This window comes from Mesoplodon densirostris, chromosome 4 (genome assembly GCF_025265405.1).
Source record: "Mesoplodon densirostris isolate mMesDen1 chromosome 4, mMesDen1 primary haplotype, whole genome shotgun sequence".
NCBI lineage: Eukaryota > Metazoa > Chordata > Mammalia > Artiodactyla > Ziphiidae > Mesoplodon > Mesoplodon densirostris.
This window is the reverse complement of record NC_082664.1, coordinates 29,306,057-29,320,512: the sequence shown is the minus strand read 5'-3', so window position 1 is coordinate 29,320,512 and position 14,456 is coordinate 29,306,057. Positions and strand designations below refer to the sequence as shown.

General features: G+C 38.7%; 1 pseudogene; it reads left to right on the top strand.

The window, feature by feature from the left end:
- The first annotated feature begins 7,511 nt into the window (after positions 1-7,511).
- LOC132489064 (protein SET-like) lies at positions 7,512-9,117 on the top strand (annotated as a pseudogene).
- Positions 9,118-14,456: the final 5,339 nt, after the last annotated feature.

The following is a 14,456-nucleotide window of genomic DNA, read 5'->3' as shown; positions in this document are numbered from 1 at the left end:
GGTATTTCAAATCTATATGAAAAGGAAATTACATTAAAAGCCAAATATTGTGGAGTCATTCCATTAGGGTTAGAATCCTGATTTCACCAGTTAATATCTGTATGAATTGGGCAAACCACATAGCCATTTGATGCCTTCTTTGCTTCCCTTTTAAAATGTTTTGTTTAATCCTCAAAACAACCCCAATAAGATGGGGTTGAATTGAACAGTACCTGTTACAAGTAAGTGTTGTTCAATAAATGTTAGTGCTTATTGTATTATAATGACAAGTTGGCTATCCATTTGAAAAAAAAATAGATTTCTACCTCATATCCTTCATGAGAAAATGTTTCAACTGGATCAAAGTCTAAATATTTTTTAAGCTATGAAAGTATTAGGATAAAAACAAGAAAAATGTGTATAGGCTCTGAGTAGAATTCTTAAAAGAAGATGAAGAACATAAAAGCCATAAAAGAAAAGATTGCTAAGTGTGGATACATTAAAATTAGATTTCTCTGCAAAACAACTTCCCCCAAAATTAAGACAAATGACTGACCAGAAGATTTTCCAATATATATAACAAGGGTATGAGGAAATTGATAGTCATGTAGTGCTCACAAGAATGCAAATAAGTATAACCATTTCAGACAGTAGTTGGGCAGGATCCATTAAAATAAAAATTGCAGATATCGTGTGAGCCCAATTCTATTTTTTGGTTATTTACAGGTATATAGGTGATTTCCTTTAAAATGGTCAGTGTATTTGCATCACATGATCAGTGTGATGTAAATGCATGATAAATGTGTAAAAAAATTCACACGTGTACAAGGAAGTGTATAGAAGGATGTTTACTGCACCACTATTTATAATAGAGAAAAATTGAAAAGAATGTAAATGACCATCAGAAAGTTTTAACTATGTTATATCTATACTATGGAATGTCATGAGCATTTAAAAACAATGAGGTAGATTTAAAAATAGGCAAAGGACTTGAACAGACAGTTCTCTGAAGAAGACATACAGATGGCCAAAAAGCCCATGAAAAGATGTTCAGCATCACTAATCATTAGGGAAATTGAATCATTGTGCAAATTGAAATCACAATAAGATACCACCTTATACCTATTAGGTTGGCTGCTGTTAAGGATAAATAAACAACAGGTGTTGACGAGGATGTGGAGAAGTTGGGACTGCTGTGTCCTCCTGGTGGAAATATAAAATGGTACAGCTGCTATGGAAAATAGTATGACGGTTCCTCAAAAATTTTTAAATAGAACTATATGATCCAGCAATTCCACTTCAGGGAATATATACAAAAGAATTGAAACCAGGATCTTGAAGAGATATTTGTACACCCATGTTCATTAGCATCACTATTCACAATAGCCAAGAGGTGGAAGCAACACAAGTGTCCAAACAGATGAATGAATAACCAAAATGTGGTATATACATGCAATGGAATAGTATGCGTTTATACTATTCTGACACATACTACAATATGGATGAACCTTGACGTCATTGTGCTAGGAGAAATCAGCCAGTCACGAAAAGACAAGTACTGTAATTCCACTTATGTGAGGTACCTAGAGTCAAACTGGACCAATTAGAACATCCTTATTCCGTTTGTCATTGTGATTATTTCAAACATGGGTGATCAGGGTCAAGCCAAATAGTCTTAATCAGAGCTCTTACTGGAGAGTTGTTCTTCTTCTGCAGGAGAACTGTTAGATAATGTTGGCTTTGGAATTGAGTGACCAGGTGTGCCAATGCATTAGAAAAGGCTACCTGGGTTTTACTTTAATTGTATAGCCAAACCTAATCCTAACTAATGTAAGATGTACGTCTCCTAAACCAACAGAAATAAAATGGAAAAGGGAAGCTCAACTAAAAAATTAAAAAAAATACACCACTGGAGATCTGTATACTTCACTATATGTAAATTTTAAAAGAAAGAGGAAAAAGAGATGCAGAAGAGGGGAGGGAAGAAGAGATAATGGAAAATAGAAAACTAAGTTGGGTAGGGAAAAGTCCAAACACAGTAGTCATGATGAATGAATGTGACTAGGTTAAGTTCCCTTATTAAAAGACGAATGCTCTGGGCCTCCCTGGTGGCGCAAGTGGTTGAGAGTCCGCCTGCCGATGCAGGGGATACGGGTTCGTGCCCCGGTCTGGGAGGATCCCATATGCCGCGGAGCGGCTGGGCCCGTGGGCCGTGGCCGCTGAGCCTGCGCGTCCGGAGCCTGCGCGTCCGGAGCCTGTGCTCCGCAACAGGGGAGGCCACAACAGTGAGAGGCCCGCATACCGCAAAAAAAAAAAAAAAAAAAGACGAATGCTCAGATTGGCTATTTTTAAAATCTTGTGGCTATATGGTATTTACAAGATGTGCCTAAATCAAGATGACACAAAACTGTTGGAAATAACGGGAAAATACACTTTCCACACAACCCAATAACTCCACTCCTAGGAAATCTAACCAAGAGAAATGAAAACTTACATCTACACAGAGACTTGTACACCAATGTTCATATTATCTTTATTCATAATAGATAAGAACTGGAAACAACTAAAGTATCCATCAACAAGTAAATGGATAAACAAACTGTGCATTCATACAATGGAATACTATTTGGCAATAAAAAGAATGAACTACTGATACAATAACATAGATGAATCTTAAAACAAGCTGAGCAAAAGAAGCCAGACACAAAAGAATGTATACTGTATGATTCCGTACATATGAAACTCTAGGAATCACAAACCCAATCTATAGTGATGGAAAGTAAATTGATTGCCTGATGTGGAGGGAGAAGATTGGCTCTTGTAGAGGTACAAGGGAGTTTGGGGGGATGATGGAAATTTTCTGTATTTTGATTGCTGTGATGGCTACTTGGATATATTGATTTCTCAAAAAGCATTGAAATGTGCACAAAATGGGTACATTTTATTATTTGTAAATTACACCTCAGTAAATTAAAAGATGGGAAAAGGCATGCAAAAATAATATGCTGTTTGAATATGCAATATGGAAAATATTGAGGTTTTCTTTGTAGCCTAACATGGTCAATTTCATGAAAGTTCCATGTACACCTGAAAAGGAGGTACATTCTGTATTATCTGGTATTATCAGGGTAAAAGGTTTGATATTTATGCATAAGATCTACCTGATTGTTTAGGTCTTCTGTATCCTTACATTTATTTTTGACTCTTTGATCTGTCTCACACTGAGTTTTCTAATCTTAGTATACTTTGTCTATTTCTCCTTGCATTTCTTAGAGTTTCCACTTGATGAAAGTTGCTACTGTGGTGTTTTGTGCATGGATATTCATAACTGATATTTTTTGTGTGAACTGTAGCCTTTAGCATTATAGTGTATTCTTTTTGTTTCATTTAATGCTCTTTAGAATGAATTCTACTTTTTCTTATATTAAGAACAGGATCTTTGCTTTCTTTTTCTTCTTCTTTTCTGTAGTGCATTTGCCTTATCTACTTTTGCCTGTCCTTTTATTTTTAGCTTTTCTGAATTCCTTACCCCCAAAGTAAGGTGCCCTTGCACAGTTCATCTTGTAGACAGAATTGCTAGAGACTAGTCACTTCTATGTGTTTTGTTTTGTTTCCTTTTCTGAATAGGAGTGTTCACTGTAGTTGTCCTGTTCCTCTTCCACCAATTGTATATTTGGTGTTATAAGGGCAGATAATTTGCCCTCTTGGTGCATAGGTCTCTAGATCAAAAAAAGCCACACCTCCTGATACTGATACTACTACATATACCCCTTACTGTAGAGACAGCTGTGCTCCACCTAGATCTCTTGGACTTTGAGCATGATGTCATGATTGGACAGGACTTGGAGAATGTCTATGTGGAGGAGGGGGTTGTGTAGTGTATACTTGGCCTGTGGTAGAGAAAGTGAAATCAACATTTGGTAACTAGAAGGGTAGAGTGTAGCAGTTGTTTGTGCTGTTTACCAAATATTTCTGGCTCTCTTGTTTATGGACCCAGTATAGGATGGCTCTTCTCCACAACCTTTGAAGTTAGGTGTGGCAATGTGAGTGAAGATGACATGTATCATTTCTAGGCAGAAGTTTTAAAAGTCATTCTGTGATGAACTATGCTCCCTTTGGCCTGCCTTTCAAATCATGAAAACATATGCTTTGCCTGGATCCCACAGAACATCCCAACACTAGGGTAAATGAAAAATAGACATTTGTTGTTTTAGCCACTGAGATTTGGGTTGGTTTTTTTGTTTGTTTGTTATTTACAAGAGCATAACTTAGCCTATACCAACTGATAAAGCACATGTTGAAAAGTCTGGGTTAGAACAGTTGGACAAGAAAAATAAAAGGTATCCAAATTGGAAAAGAAGTAAAATTATCTCTGTTCATACATGACATGATCTTATGTAAAAAATCCTAAAGAATCCGTTTGTAAAATCTGTTACAACTAATTAATGATTTCAACGAAGTTTCAGGATACAAAATCAACATGGAAAAATCAGTTGCAGTTCAGTACGGCTAACAATGACCAATCAAAAAAGAAACTAAGGAAACAATCCAATTTGCTATAGCATCAAAAAGAATAAAATACCTAGGAGTAAACCTAACTAAGGAGGTGAAAGACTTGTACACTAAAAATTACAAAATGTTGCTAAAAGTAATCAGAGAATATACAAGAGAGTGGGAAGACATTCTGGGCTGGAGGATTGGAAGACTCAATAAAAGGTCCATACTACCCAAAGCGATCTATGGATTCAATACTATCTCTTACCAAAATACCAATAACATTTGTAGAAATGGAAAAGGAAAAAATGCCAATACTGGTATGGAATCTCAAGGGATCCCGAATAGCCAAAACAATCTTGGAAAGGAAGAACAAAGTTGGAGGCCTCATGCTTCCTGATTTCAAAACATACTACAAAGCAAAGTACTAATCAAGACAGTGTTGTACTGACATAAAGACAGATATATAGACCAAATGCAATGATAGAGAGCCCAGAAATAAACCCATACACATACAGCCGTTCCTTTATATTAGCAGGGGATTGGTTCTAGGACCGTCACAGACGTCAAAATCTGTGGATGCTCAAGTCCCTTATATAAAATGGTGAAGTATTTGCGTATAACCTATGCACATCCTCCCATATACTTTATTTATTTATTTATTTATTTTGTGTGCAGTACGTGGGCTTCTCACTACCGTGGCCTCTCCCGTTGTGGAGCACAGGCTCCGGATGCGCAGGCTCAGCGGCTATGGCTCACGGGCCCAGCCGCTCCACGGCACGTGGGATCCTCCCGCACCGGGGCACAAACCCGCGTCCCCCGCACCGGCAGGCGGACTCTCAATCATTGCGCCACCAGGGAAGCCCATCCCATATACTTTAAACCATCTCTAGATTACTTACAATAATGCAATATAGTTACCAGTGCACAGCAAATTCAAATTTTGCTTTTTGGAATTTTCTGGAACTTTTTCCCCCAAATATTTTCTGTCCCCAGCTGCTTGAATCCACTGGTGCAATACCTTTGGATATGTTGGGCTGACCGTATTGCCAAATGATTCTCTACAAGGGTACAAGACCACACATGGGAAAAGGACAGTCTCTTGAACAAATGGTTCTCAGAAAACTGGATATCCACATGCAAAAGAATGAAGTTAGACTCTTAGGCCATATACAAAAATTAACTCAAAGTGGATCAAAGACCTACACACATGACCTAAACTATAAAACTAGAAAAAACAAAGGAGAAAACTTTAGGACATTAGATTTCACAATGATTTACTGGGTGTGACACCAAAAGTATTGACAACAAAAGCAAAACTAGACAAATGGGACTACGTCAAACTTAAAACCTTTTGTGTATCAAAAGAAACAAGAGAGTGGAAGGCAGGGCTTCCCTGCTGGCGCAGTGGTTGAGAATCTGCCTGCTAATGCAGGGGACACGGGTTCAAGCCCTGGTCTGGGAAGATCCCACATGCCGCGGAGCAACTAGGCCTGTGAGCCACAACTACTGAGCTTGCGCGTCTGGAGCCTGTGCTCCCAACAAGAGAGGCCGCGATAGTGAGAGGCCCACGCACCGCGATGAAGAGTGGCCCCCACTTGCCAGAACTAGAGAAAGCCCTCACACAGAAATGAAGACCCAACACAGCCATAAATAAATAAATAAATAAAAGCCAAGCATTTGAAGCCCTTAAAAAAAAAAAAAGAGGAAGGCAATCTATGGAACTGGAGAAAATATTTGGAAATCATATATCTGATTAGGGATTAATATCCAAAATTTATAAGGAACTTCAACTCAACAACAAAAAACAGTCTGATTTTAAAAACGGGCAAGAGACTTGAACAGACAGTTCTCTGAAGAAGATACACAAATAGCCAACAAGCACGTGAAAAAGATGCTCGACATCACTAATCATGAGAAAGGCAAATCAAAACCACAATGAGATATTACATCTCTCCCATTAGGGTAGCCACTCTCAAAAAAACAAAATGAACAAGGGTTGGTGAGGATGTGACCAACATCCTATTAATTGGAACACTTGTGCACTATAGGTAGGAATGTAAAATGGTACAGCTGATATGGAAAATAGTACTTTTTGAGGTGGTTCCTCAAAAAAATTATAGAATTACCATATGATCTGGCAATCTTACTTCTGGTTATATATACAATAGAATTCAAAGCACAGTCTGAAAGAGATATGTGCACACCCATGTTCATTGCAGCATTATTCACAATAACCAAGAGGTGGAAGAAACCCAAATATCCACTTAAAAATGATAAAGATGGCAAGTGTAATGTGATCTGTGTTTTACTACAATTAAAAAAACATATTACAAGATCCAAGCGATGGCACAGAGAGAAATGAAAGTTTAATGATCAAAGGAAGTCACAAACCCATTAAGAATTGCTTCTCTGCTGCAGTCCTGTGGGACTCATGGACACAAGCCCTGTTGGCTTTCAGAGCTAGGTGTTTTAGGGACCCATCCCTGATGTGAGAACCGTAAAAGTTGGGGCACAAGATGTGGGTCCAAACCTTTCACTCCTCAGGGAGAAGGTGGGAATTGGGGGTTTCCCCCCCCAATTGTATGGCCCTGTACTGAGGGTGAGGTTCATGGTGAGAGCGTGTCTCAGCTTTTCCTACCCATTTTGAGGTGGGTATTTTCTCATCTACTCGATGTGTAGAAGTCGCTAAGCTAGTTTCTGGATTTCTCCCAGAGGAATTGCTCTGTACGTGGCTGTACATTCTGTGTGTCCATGGGAGGAAGGAAGTTCATGAGCCTTCGATGTCACCATCTTGGTCCCTCTTCATAATAAGGAAATTTTTTAATTATAGAAAAATGCAAGGAAGTGCTCAAAAATTGATGGGGACTTGCCAAAAGAAACAGGAACCAGCTTGAAAAGTCTCATGTTGGTCAAATTTGAGACAATTGAAGGATCAAAATTAGTAATGACAGTAGTGGATTATCACGATTATTTTTAATTTTTATTGATATATATTTGATGTATAACATTGTATAAATGTAAGGTGTAGATGTTCATTTTTAATAAAGAATCCATGTGTCCATAAGATATTAAGAGTAAACAAAGAAAATGAGAGAGATGGGGGAGCTTTTTTGTATAGGAATATTACAACTGATAAATGTAGAAGGAAGGATAGAAATATAAAATCATTTACAATCATCATTGTAATAACTGATTTGGGCAAGAATCATCAGTGGATGTCAGAACCATTGGTAAAAAGCTGTAGGGAAAAAGATACTTTCAGAACCTCAAAGTATTATCCCATAGATTACTATACATACCTTTACAATAGAGAAATTTGGCAAACACTGCCTTACCCAAATGATCAAACTTGATGTCACTACTGATGGGACAAACTGACATAATGTACATCATGGTGTGGGGTATATAAGGATACATTAATTATGTAGTATTTTTGTCCCCCCAAATTAAAAAAAAATCTAATTATGAGGAAACTGAAATCCAAAGTTTAGGGACATTCTGCAAAACAGTCGGTTTGGAGTCTTAAAAAATGTCAATGTCATGAAAGAAAAAAAAGGCTACAGAACTGTTTTTATATTAAAGGAGACTAGGCATGAAAACTAAGTGCAATGTGTGATCCTTGATTGTACCCTGAATTAAAAAAATAAGAAACTGTAGAGTTCTCAGAGCGTCTTCCCTTGGGTGGATTCTTGGCTCTTCTCCCAGCATGGCCCCCAAACACCAGTCTTCACTTCCACCCCAAGCAAAGAAACCGAAGAAACCAAAACTGACTCCTGCCTTCGGGCCAGAGGAAACATCTGCTTCTCCGAACTTGACCAACGAAAAAAAAGAACAGCAAGAAGCAATTGAACATATTGATGAAGTACAAAATGAAACAGACAGACTTAACGAACAAGCCTGTGAGGAGATTTTGAAAGTAGAACAGAAATATAACAAACTCCGCCAACCATTTTTTCAGAAGAGGTCGGAATTGATGGCCCAAATCCCAAATTTTGGGGTAACATTTGTTAACCATCCACAAGTGTCTGCACTGCTTGGGGAGGAGGATGAAGAGGCGCTGCATTATTTGACAAGACTGAAGTGACAGAATGTGAAGATATTAACTCAGGTTACAGAATATATTTTTATTTTGATGAAAACCCTTACTTCGAAAATAAAGTTCTCTCCAAAGAATTTCATCTGAATGAGAGTGGTGATCCATCTTCAAAGTCCACTCAAATCAAATGGAAATCCAGAAAGGATTTGACAAAACGTTCAAATCAAATGCAGAATAAAGCCAGCAGGAAGAGACAGCATGAGGAACCAGAAAGCTTCTTCACCTGGTTTACTGATCATCCTGATGCTGGTGCAGATGAGTTAGGAGAGGTCCTCAAAGATGATATTTGGCCAAATCCATTACAGTGCTACTTGGTTCTGGACGTGGATGATGAGGAAGGGGCAGGTGAAGAAGAAGATGATGAAGAGGAAGAAGGATTGGAAGATACTGATGAAGAAGGGGATGTGGATGAAGGTGAAGAAGATGAAGATGATGATGGGGGGGAGGAGAGGAAGATGAAGGAGAAGATGACTAATGGAACCCTGATGGATTCCAGCCTTCCTTTTTTAATTTTCTCCAGTCTCTGGGAGCAAGTTGCAGTCTTTTTCTTTTCTCCTCCTCTTGTGTTCAGGCACCCTGTTTTTGAGGGCTCTTTTCTCCTTTATACCATGGCTCACAACTTATTTTGGGGGAAAATACCTTGAGCAGAATTCAGTGGGAAAAGAATCTCTACCCCTTTCTGTTCCAAATTCATTTTTATCCTTTCCTGTCTCAACAAAAACTTTATGGAATCAACACCACCATTCTCTGTGGGAAAAAAGAAAAACCTTCTGCTCCCTTAGCTCTGCTGGAAGCTGGAGGGTGCTAGGCCCCTGTGTAGTAGTACATAGAATTCTAGCTTTTTTCCTCCTTTCTCTGTATATTGGGCTCAGAGATTACACTGTGTCTCTATGTGAGTATGGACAGTTAGTGTTTACCAACATGTATCTGTCTACTTTCTCTTGTTTAAAAAAAGGAAAAAAAACCTTTAAAAAATGGGGTTATAGGGCTTCCCTGGTGGCGCAGTGGTTGAGAGTCCGCCTGCCGATGCAGGGGACACGGGTTCGTGCCCTGGTCCGGGAAGATCCCACATGCCGCAGAGCGGCTGGGCCCGTGAGCCATGGCAGCTGAGCCTGCGCGTCCGGAGCCTGTGCCCCGCAACGGGAGAGGCCACAACAGTGAGAGGCCTGTGTACCGCAAAAAAAAAAAAGGTTATAGAAGGTCAGCAAAGGGTGGGTTTGAGATGTTTGGGTGGGTTAAGTGGGCATTTTGACAACATGGCTTCTCCTTTGGCATGTTTAATTGTGATGTTTAACGGACATCCTTGCAATTTAAGATGACACTTTTAAAATAAAATTCTCTCCTAATCATGACTCGAGCCCTACCACTCGATGGGAGAATCAGAAGAACCTGTAGGATCTTATTTGCAATTGACATTCTCTATTGTAATTTCATTCCTGTTTATTTTTAAATTTTTCTTTTTGTTTCACTGGAAAGATGATGTTCAGTTTTAAACATTAAAAGTGTACAAGTTGCTTTGTTATAATAAAACTAAATGTGTACACACACACCAAAAAAAAAGAAACTGTAAAGGATATTATTGGGACAATTGTGGAAATTTAAATAATGGGCCGACTGTAATTGTATTTATGTTAAGTTTCCTTAGAGTGAATAGTATATAGTAGTTGCATGTAAGGATAGCTTTGTTCCTAGGAAATACCTGCTGAATGTTTAGGTGTGAAGGGTCACAATAGCTTCAAATAACTGTTTAATGGATTGGGGAAAAACAGATAGATAGATACATAGATACATAGATACATAGATGGAAGAGGGAGGGAGAGAGAGAATGTAGCAAAACATCAACAAATGATATGCCTAAATGAAGTGTATAGGGTATTTATTTACTTATTTTTTTTGGCTGCATCCTGCAACTTGCAGTTTCCCTGACCAGGGATTAGAACCTGCACTCTGCATTGGCAGGCGGATTCTCAACCACTGTGCCACCAGGGAAGTCCCTTAACTACTGTTAATCGAGTCAAGGGTAGGGCATCTTACCCACAAACATCTAATCTATAGATTGGCAGGGGGTTCACGAGATGGACTGTCTTAAGGAAATAGATCCTCTCTGGGGAATTTAGATCTCAAGACATGAAGAGTTGAACAGCTATAGCAAGATTAGAAATCGTACATAAAGAAAAGCAGGGATGCACCTGAAACAAGAGTACCAAGATGGCAGAGTCCTGGGATAAGAATTGATCAAAAACTTACTAATGCTGAGGGAGTGACAGCCAGGTCTACACTGGGTCCTAAGGGCCACCCAGTTCCTGAGCTACGTTCCACTCTCTGTGAGACCTACATATTCAGCCCTTCTTGTAGTGACAAGTAGGGTTCCTGAACTTCCATGGGGCCCAACTCTGTGTCTGAGGTTCCTGTTTCTCTATGTATCCTTAAAATGTACCTCCAGGTTTCAGTTAGGGTGGTTCCAGTTCAAGCAGTGGGAGTCCTAACTCAGTCTACCTTAAACAGTGAGGAAATACATCTCAAATAACAGGAGTTTCAAAGGTAGTGAGCTCTATAAACAGCACTATCAGGGCTGAAGCTCCGTATCTCTCAGTTCTGACCTTCCTCCTCTGTTGGCTTTGTCATCAAAGCCCCCAGTTGGCTGTAAACAAGTTGGAACAACATGTTCCTTGTTCATACCTGTTAGAAATAGGGTCTCTTCCCCAAACCATGTAATAAAAATCCTGCTCGTCAGCATGATTGTGCCAACTTTGGACAGATGCCAATCTTTGAATGGCCTAAGAAATGCCACACTCAGGGAATTCCCTGGCGGTCCAGTGGTTAGGACTCTGCACTCTCATTGCTGAGGGCCCGGGGTTCAATCCCTGGTCGGGGAACTAAAATCCCACAAGCTGCACAGCAGGGCCAAAAAAACAAGCCAAAACAAAACAAAATAAAAAAGAAATGCCACAGGCTGATTAGGTTAAGCCAGAATCTCTGAACCAATAAAAGGCAAGGGGATGATATTGGCATGACTGACTTTAACTGCAGCGACCTACTCTTGGAGCTGAAGATAGTCAGCTTTTTCTTAGTGACATGGGATATGTAAGGGGAGATGTGGACTCCTGAACAAAACTGGGATTTTATCAAGAAGGAAGAAGGAAGGAAATGGATGTCCTGAAGGCAGACAATAGTATTCACTACACCTCATTCTCAAACCTGTTGTTTGAGGTGGAACTATACAAGTTGTAACTGTTTCAGCCTAGAGAGAGTTTCTGAACATTAGTTTTTCGAAGTTTTCCTCAAGTAACCCAGTTTCATGTTTCTTAATTCTCCTTTAATTTTCCCACGTAAAAATATGTAATACTTCATACATTCAAAAGCATACATTTATATTAAGTATATATGATATGTGTATTTAAATGTATACCTTTGTATGAAATACTGTATAACATATAGATACTATAAAATATTACATACATAGAGTATATTTAAGGGATAAAGAATATTACTAAAATGAACACCCTTGTACATTTAACCTAATTTAAGAAAAAGAATATTACCCATAACTTTGACACTTTCTATATAATCCTCTCTGATTACGTTCCCTCCTTCTCTCAGCTCCACCCCACCTCTTAGGTAACCACTCTCCTGGATTTTGCATTTGTCATCCTTTTGGTTTACTTTATAGTTTTACCCATTACTTGTATACCTTAACAATATGTTTGTAATGTGTATGCTTTTGAGTTGCCTGTAAATGAAAACATACTGTATATAGTAATTTTTGTGGTAGAATATACATGACATAAAATTCACCACGTTAACCATTTTCAAGTGTACAGTTCAGTGGCATTAAGTACATTCACAGTGTCGTGCAACCATCACCACCGTCCAACTCCAAATTTTTTTGTTTTCTAAAACTGAAACTCTGTACCCATTAAACAAAAGCTTCCAATTCTTCCCTTCCCCCAACCCCTGTCAATCCTGATTCTATTTTTTGTCTTCATGAATTTGACTACTCTAGTTACCTCATATAAGTGGAATCATATAGTATTTGTCCTTTTGTGACTGGCTTATTTCACTTAGCATAATGTTCAAGATTCATTCATGTTGTAACATGTATCAGAATTTCCTTCCTTTTAAGGTTGAATAATATTCCATTGTAGGTATAAGCCACATTTTGTTTATCCATTCATCTGTGGATGGGGCACTTGGGTTGCTTCCATCTTTTGGCCATTGTGAATAATACTGCTATGAATATGGGTGTACAAATACCTGTTCAAGTTTCTGCTTTCAATTCTTTGGAGTATATATCCAGTATATAGTTTTTTGCAACTTTCTCTTTTTTTCTGAGTTATGTTTGTGAGGTTCATCCATGTTAGTTTTAGCTTTAGTTCACTCACCTTAATTGCTGTATGATATTTCAGTGTGAATATTAAACGATTTGTTTATTCATGCTCGTATAGATGATCATTTAAGTTTTTGCCATTTTTAATATTAGAAACAGAGCTTTATTCTTTTACATGCCTCCTTGTACATATGTAAAAAAGTATCTGTAGTCCAAGATAATATACTTAGAAGTGAAATTGTGTCATAAGGCATTGTATGTCTTCAAATTATTGAAGATAATATATTCTCAAATTATTCTTTAAGTACTGTACACATTCATACTCCCATAAACAGTGTGGGAGTTTCTCTTGCTCCACAGCCATATTAGAACTTGTCATTGTCAGTGTAACAGATATTGCCAGTTGTCCCAGCATTCACTCTTCCCTTCTTCCTTTAATAATAGGTCTTATGAGTTTTATTTGGGTTGCCCAAGTAGAAATTTTATTTCCCAGCCTTCCTTGCAGTTAGGCATGGCCTACCATTTAAGTTGTAGACAACAGGGTGTAACTGAAAATGATAAGTATCTCTTCTGGGTTATGACCTTAAAAGGCATGCTCCTTGGGACTTCCCTGGCCCTCTGTGCTTGCACTGCAGGGGGCGTTCAACCCCTGGTCAGGGAACTAAGATCGCACATGCTGGGGGGCAACTAAGTCTGCATGCCGCAACTGCTGAGCACGCACACCACAACTAGAGAGACTGCACACCATAACAAAGAGCCTGCGCATGGCAACTAAGACCTGACATGGCCAAAAATAAATAAATTAATTAATTAAAGAAAAATTTTTTAAAGGTATACTCCCCTAACCCATTCTACCTCCCTACTGACTAGATGCAGATTTGATGGCAGGAGCCAGAGCAGCCACCTTGAACCCAGAGATGGAAACTTTAGGTTGAAGATGACAACTTTGGACTGCTTACCTCTGAATTGTTCTATGAGTGAAAATGAACTTTTGTTTTGCTTAATCCACTGTACTTCAGTGTCTCATTGCTATAGCAGCTTGGACTACTTCCTAATTAATACATTTATTCTTTGATTTTAAAATCATTCCCAATTTTTCCTTGCTCAGAAAGCCTCTGTTTATTCTCTCTCAAAATCTTTGTGGTGGTATTCTTTTTGCATTTTATTGATAATGCTAATCTCCTTTTTATGCCCAGGTCTTTGAATACATTTACCTGAAAATGGAGGCCCTTCCCCCAGGGGAGTGGATATTTGTTGCTTTTGTTTGCTCACATCCACTCCTTTCTAAGAGTATCCAGACTTTTTTCTTGGCACGTTACACTCAAATTATATGCAGTTGTATTAGGATTTAGATTAGAGTGCCCAGCCTTTTCACTATAGGTGTTGAAGGGGAGAACTGAAGAATCCTTCCTCTTGTTAGGGGAAACACTGACTGAAACCGCCAGCCCTGGCCAGGCAACATAGTAACCACTTGCATGAGTTATCTTAAACAGGAAGTCCTGGTAAGGAACGCAGAACTAACAAGCAACCACCAACCGGAAGAATTCGGGAAAGGTC